The 7,585-nt window shown below is 42.6% G+C and overlaps 1 non-coding gene across 1 annotated transcript; it reads left to right on the top strand.

Annotated features, from left to right (window-relative positions):
• The first annotated feature begins 522 nt into the window (after positions 1 to 522).
• LOC145167917 (small nucleolar RNA R71) lies at positions 523 to 628 on the top strand. The gene has a single exon (XR_013741518.1). It is a non-coding gene; the product is annotated as a small nucleolar RNA R71 (small nucleolar RNA).
• Positions 629 to 7,585: the final 6,957 nt, after the last annotated feature.

The following is a 7,585-nucleotide window of genomic DNA, read 5'->3' as shown; positions in this document are numbered from 1 at the left end:
CTAAGTCAACTTTCTTTTCAGTTGGTGGTTGTTCCTTTTGGTAGAAGCCTCGGCCAGTCTGCCTATATTTTTCTTCTTTCTACTTCTTGTACTCTTCATATGGTAACCACTCCTTTTTTGGTTTCCTCCAATCTTCATCATATTTATCTCCACTTGAGTAGCACACTTGAGCCTTTTTGTTCCCATTTTCATCTAAGTAGCAGTCTTTGGTCAAGTGTGGACCATTGCATTTTTCACATCCAACTCTAATAGCATGAATTGACTGGTCCATCTTTGTCATTCTTCTTTCCATAGTATTAAGCATGGCTAGCACAGCAGCCATGTCTTCAGAACTTCCTCCCCCAATGCCTTTAACTCCATCATTCCTTGGATTGTGGTACTCACGAGAATGATTTGCAAATTCTTCAACTAACTCCTTAATCACCCGGATTTTTCTTAGTAAGTGGTCCTTGAGAATCAAGGAGTTGCCTCGTCATGACATTCACCCCGTCAGAGAATATAGATACTTCTTGTTGTATGCTAAGGTCATTTTGAGGGCAGTTTCTTAGTAACCCTTTATATCGCTCCCATGCCTCATAAAGCGACTCACCTGGTTGTTGCTCAAAGTTGGCTATTCCTTCTTGAGTTTAGATATCTTGGATGGTGGGAATAAATGTTCTAGAAATTTCTCGCGTATCTGTGCCCAAGTAGTGATTGCACCAGGTGGAAGTGCTTTCAACCAGTCTTTTGCAGCTCCTTTAAAAGTGACCGGAAGCATCCTTAGCAAGACTGTCTCCCTAGGAACATTTGGGACATTGAAATAGTCTGCAATGTCATTGACCTCATCTAAATGCTTGTAAGCATCCTCATGATCCTTCCCAGAAAATGGTACATCCTTAAGCGCAGTAAGAATGTGTCCTTTCAGTTCGAATGTGGCAGTTGCAGGAATTGCAGGTTGTACTAAACCAGGACCATCATCATCTCTTATTCGCTTTTTGTAGGATCCCATGGAAATATCCTCAATATTTTCCATCTCATTTTCTGGCTCGTCTTCGGGTTTGCTCTTTTCTAGTTCGAACTCGGGTTCTGATTCGTATTCGGATTCTTGTGGACTAGGTATTACATCAAATCCTTCAACCTTGATTTTGTTCTTCGAAGATGTACTTGACTCCCCCACGTTCTTCCCTTTCTTCTTTCCAAAAACTGATTTTAGATATTTAAAAGGCGACTTCTTAGGTGTTTGGTTTACTCCTTCGTCCTTGTTCATCTTTTTGTGAAGGGCTGACTCGGGATCTTCAAACGGCGGTACCATGAGGAGTTACGCACTCAATTGCCTTTCAGTACAGCGTATCACCCCTACACCGACGGTCAGAGTGAGCGGACGATCCAGACACTCGAGGATATGCTTAGGGCTTGTGTGCTGGATTTTGGAGGGAGTTGGGATACTTATCTTCCACTAGCAGAGTTCTCCTACGACAACAGTTATCATGCTAGTATTAATCAACCACCATTCGAAATTTTGTATGGAAGAAGGTGTAGGACCCCAGTTTGTTGGGGTGAGGTAGGGCATCGTGTCATGGGAAGCACTGAGGTAGTGCTTAAGACCACTGAGTTGATTTAGTAGGTACACGATAGGTTGTGGGTCGCGCAGAGTCGTCAGAAGAGTTATGTTGACCGACGCCGTTCGGATCTCGAGTTTCAAGTGGGAGACTTTGTGTTGCTAAAGGTATCATTTTGGAAAGGTGTCATTCGGTTTCAGAAGAAGGGCAAGTTGGGTCCCCGATTCATTGGTCCATTCAGTATATATGCACGTGTTGGCAGGGTTGCATACTAGTTGGATCTCCCTGATGAGCTTAGTCAGATCCATAACACTTTCCATGTATCTCAATTGCGGAAATGTGTAGCCGATGATTCTGCAGCGATCTCGTTAGATGATATTCAGGTGGACGAGCGTCTGAGCTATGCTGAGAAGCCCAATACGATTCTTGACAAGAAGACTAAAAGTATACGTAATAAGGTGGTGAATTTGGTAAAGGTGCAATGACAGCACCGAAACGGCTCTGAGTAAACCTGGGAGCCAGAGGACGAGATGAGAGAGCACTAACCAGATTTATTCGTATCAGCAAACTCTAGGGACGAGTCTAATTCAAGTGGGGGAGAGTTGTAACATCCAAATCAAGGTATTTTCTTTTTAAGTCTTTGTTATAATTTAAGTTGACAAAGAAGACCCTCCGTACGTTGTACGTACATCTACGCTTAGCGTACATGGGCGTGTTTGATCGGGCAGCTGAACATCATACGCGGAGCATACGAGCATGTATGTGGGGCGTACGTGGCCTAAAGACTAAAACCCAAATCTTCGGACTTGAGCCCTATTTAAGCTCACTTATGACATTTGGCCTCACTCTTAACAGCCTCCACTGCCTCTAAACGTCCCTAAAAACCCTAAGTTGCCATTAGAGGTGATCTTTGAGCTTGAAGTGACAAAAGTAGCCCTTTTGGTGTATTTGGAAGAAGAAGAAGGTGGTGAGCAAGTCTTGGACGTGGTGGAGCTTGTAGATGTTGTATCTACATCACCTTGAGAAGCTATTGGAGGTAAAAAGTTCATACCTTGCTAATCATTTTGCTAGTTTGAGTTAGGGTTTGGTAATGAGTTCATTTTTGGTCCATGGATCCTTTTTTGTGAGTTTAAGAAACTCCAGAGGTTAGAAATGTTAGATCTGAGTCCCTTTGGCATGTTAGAAGCATAACAATGTTATCTTGATGGTTGTTATGGAACCATGCATGAGTTTAAGTCCTTAAAGCGAGTCTTAATGGAGAAAATGGGATGTTGGGATCCCATAAAGCATGCAAAGGCATAAAGTTGCCAACTTTATGCCCTAGGACCCTTAAAATGACAAAGATCTGGAAGTTGACGAAGTGGCTGCATGGATTAAGCTCTTAATGGTTGGATATGCTTAGCAACTTAGTACGTTGGGCGTACTAAGATGTACGCTACGCGTACTGCCTGAAGACCGAGTACGCTAAGCATACTGAGGATATACACTGCGCGTACGCTCGTTGGGCTGATTGGTCAAGTTTTGGACTTTTGGGCCTTATCTAGTATTGGGCCTTGGTCTTTTTAGGCTAGGTGGGCCCAGTATTCTATTGTAGACCTTACGTGACATGTTTTGGGCCTTTTGGGCCATGGAGCTTGTTTTTGAGGATGGGTCGAATATGGTTAGGGCCATTATGGGATAGACGAAAATGGTTCATAGTCTAGGAGTTGGACTTAGGGTTTTGGCCCATGGCTTGAGTCTATGACCTAATTCTAATTAGGGTAATTTGTGCATATTCGGTGTGAGATTGTCAGATCGGTAGCCGAGCAGTCAGTATTTTCCAGCAGACTGAGGTGAGTCTTCTCACTATATCAATGGGTCGAAGGCACCAATATCGGACCATTACTTGATATGTGGATTGCTAGTTGTCTATGTATTTAATTGTCTGAAGACCCCAGGGGTATTCCGTGGCACTTGTATGGAAGACCATATGGGTAGCTCATGACACTTGAATATCAGACCATAGGGGTAGCCCATGGTATTCCAGGAAAAGACCATGGGGGTAGCCCATGTCAATCATATGTATTTTGCATGGTATTCTGTGATTGTATGTTATGTGATATTTTGGGAACTCACTAAGCTTTTGCTTACAGTTTGTATGGTGGTTTCAGGTACTTCCAGTACTAAAGGGAATGGCCCGACTTGATGGCGCATCATTCACTCTCCAGCATTTTCCGCACTCATTGATATTGATACTCTGATAATTTGACATGTTATCATGTAATGGATTTTGGAAACAAATTATGATTGTAATTCCTACTTTTTTAAAAAGAAAAATTTTATCTTGTTTTTGGGATGTTACACCAAAGTTGAGATTCACAAAGTTTATTATTCCTAACCTCAATGAGCTTTAATATATATATATATATATATATATATATATATATATATATATATAGAGAGAGAGAGAGAGGTATAAATATATATATATATATATATATATATATATACAGAGAGAGAGAGAGAGAGTGAGTGAGAGAGAGAGAGAGGTAGGTTCCGTTGAGATTAAAAAGAAAATAAAGATCTTTAGATTCAACCTCAGCTACATATTTCACATATGCTGCTCTAACCCTCCAGCGTACCGGCACGGCAGACCTGTTATAACCATAAATGGTTATATAACGCCGCCTATTCCTTTCTCCTCTGCCACCATCACCACCTCCACAAACGCCACCGTCACCACCACTACCACCACCTCTGACACCAGCCGACCCCACCATTATCACCTCTGTTACTTTTACCACCGCCACCTCTGTCACCACCGCCTCTTCTGCCACCAACTGTCATAATCATATATGATTACTCAATTTGCGAATAGAGATATATGTATAATAATCTATGATTATGCATATACGTATAAACATGTATAATCATATATGATTATATCTCTCTGCCATATAATCATTTATGATTAGGCATACCCCGCCGCTGCCGGTACGCTGGAGCGTTAGAGCGGCAAATGAAAAATATGTGGTTGAGGTTGAATCTCAAGATCTCTATTTTTTTTAATCTCAAGTGAACCGTCCCCTATATATATATATATATATATATATATATATATATATATATATATATATATATATATATATATATATGGTTGAGTTATTGTGCGAACAAAAAAAAACGTGTGAACTTAGGAACTCATAATCCACCTATCATTTTTCAACACCAAAAACACCAATCTTCTCCAAATTGTGCGTCTAAGCCATATCTCAGCTAAAAAAAGATTTGACAAATTTTTTATTTATTTTCGAAATTTGCATGTAAGCACAATCAACAGTTGTACGGATTACTGATTGTGTACGGACTGTTGATGAACACAGTCAGCAGTTATATGGACTGCAGATGTGCACAATCAGCCGCCATATAGACTGCGAATGAGCAATCAGCAGTCCATATGAATGTTGATTAGGGATGAGATTTAGAACCGAAAAACCGGACCATAACCGGAACCGGAACCGAAATATGTAACATACTGTTTCACATTGTTCCCATTTTGAGTTGGTGATAAAAGGACTGGGTATTAGCAGGCTTCGGTCCCTCGAAGAGTTGGATTCTGGACTCAGTTGGACTGGTTAAGGTAGTTCGGATAGTTCGGGTATTCGGTTTGTGTTTTAGAATCAAAGGGGCATTTTGGTAATTTGTCAGCTCGAGTTTTTATGGAAAGCGGATGTTCGTTCGGGATATCTTATGGTGAGTATGAATTGGTATCAATATTGAGATTCTCGATACCTTTATATGGATATAAGGATGGTCGGGATTGGGTTTATAACAAAGGAGTTATGATCTTCGGAGTATTTAGGGTTAAGGGGTTGAGAAGTACGCGGGGCGTACAACAAGATATGCTTAGTGTACAAGCAGTGAAGCGAGTATGCGGGGCCTTCTAAGTGGTATGCTTAGCGTACTCATGCTAAGGCCTTGATCGGGACTCCGAAGGCGTACGTTGGGCGTACAAAAGTGTACGCGGGGCGCATGGTCTGAACTTGAAAACCCTAATTTCCAGGGTTGGCCACTTGTAACATCCGGATTTCCAGGTATCATAATTTAATTATTTGTTTTTGAAATGAGAAGAGGGACTCGACGAGTTGACGCCTAAACTCGTAGAGTAGGATCGCGACTGATGACTCGGATTAATGAATGGACTCGACGAGTCGGAGAGTCGACTCGACGAGTCCGTGTTGTTGGCAGAAACCCTAAATCTTTGGGCATGAGCCCTATTTAAAGGCACTTCTGGCCTTCAATTGCGGCTACCTTTCCAGAAGAGAGAACCCTAGCGAGTTTGAGTGTGTAGAGTGAGAGGAGGAGCTATCTTGAGCTTTTTGGTGTGATTTTGCAAAGGAGGAGAAGAGTTCCAGCAAGAAGGACCAGAGGAGGTTGTTGTTCTGAGTTAGTCAAGAAAGGAGCTTCATTCTAAGGTACCAAATCGAACCCCTCTTCTTCCATATTGTGCAGATTTCATTTTTGGGGTTAGGGCTTGAATCACTTCAATTTTGGGGTCTTGAATGCATCAAATCCCTCTTCCTAGTTGTGTTATAGATCTGGACCTTTCTAGGTCCAGAGAGCCAGAAAGTATGAAGCTTTAGTCGAGTAATCATAGGATTTTGAAGCTAGAAAGCATTAATGGGGTTTCTATGGTATATAATGCAAGATACACCATGCATGGACACCAAGTTCAGACCTTTACGTGACTTTTGGGTGTTAGAAGGTCAGATCTATAAGTTAGAGCCTCAGAAGGTCGTTTGAGCATTGTCATGGAGGAAACTCGCAGAGTCCATAAGAGGACTCGACGAGTCGGATCGGTTTGCCCCGCGATTCGTGATCAGTGGTAACCCGTCGAGTGAAAGGTAAACTCGACGAGTCGAGTGAGGCCTTAGAAGGATTCAGAGGACACACATGGACTCGCTGAGTCACCCGAGTGCACTCGACGAGTCTGGTCAAAGTTGGACCGTTGACTGGAGTTGACTTTCGTTGACTTTTAGGGTTTGGTCAACAAGTGGACATTTGGACCATTGGAGGGGTAAAATGGTCTTTTCCCCACCTCTGTGAGATTATAGGAAAGGATTAGTCTAGCCTTTGAGAATCGTTGTTAATTAGAGGTAAATTACTTTATGTGATTAGGCGGAGGCTAGATCAGTATTTCGAGTTCGAGACTTTCCGAGATTACCTGAGGTGAGTCTTCTCACTATACATTACCTAGAGTGGTAACCATGTGCAGACCGGAGGGTCTTATGTGTTATGTGTTTACTTGAGATTATGTGTATTGTGATTTATGTATGCTATGTGATATTTAGACCGGACCGGAGGGCCCAACGATTTAGACCGGACTAGAGGGTCCAACGAGCTAGACCGGACCGGAGGGTCCAACGAGCTACGGGACTGGAGGGTCCCGCTGAGACACATTGACCAGAGGGTCTTATCGAGTTATAGCCTCGAGTGGCTTATGTGTTGTATGTGGTATTTTTAGGGAACTCACTAAGCATTTATGCTTACCGTGTTATGTGATATGTGTTTCAGGTACTAGCGATGATCGCGGGAAGGCGCCGGCATGATTTGTACACACTGGCAGAGGATTATGTTTTTGAGATTCTGGGATATGTTTTATTGGGATGACATTTGAAACACATGAGATTTTGAGAATATCATATGAGTTGTATTGTGTTTGAAAAATGAAAAATTGTTTTGAAACAACAGCCACCATTCGAGTATTGGTATGCCTCCCTTTGAGCTTTTATATGGGAGGAGGTGTCAGACTCCCATATGTTGGGGAGAGGTAGGGCAGCGAGTGATGGGTAGCACTGAGATAGTGCTTAAGACGACTGAGCAGATACAGCAGGTCAGACAGAGGTTACTGACAGCCCAGAGCCGCCAGAAGAGTTATGCGGATAGGCGGCGATCCGGGCTCGAGTTCCAGGTTGGAGACTTAGTACTCCTGAAGGTATCTCCTTGGAAAGAAGTGATCCGATTCAGGAAGAGGGGCAAACTGGGGCCCCGATATATTGGTCCTTGCA

The sequence above is a fragment of the Lactuca virosa genome, chromosome 3 (genome assembly GCF_052849685.1).
Source record: "Lactuca virosa cultivar CGN04683 chromosome 3, Lactuca_virosa_CGN04683_v6, whole genome shotgun sequence".
NCBI classification, from domain to species: domain Eukaryota; kingdom Viridiplantae; phylum Streptophyta; class Magnoliopsida; order Asterales; family Asteraceae; genus Lactuca; species Lactuca virosa.
This window is presented reverse-complemented; position numbering and strand designations above follow the sequence as displayed.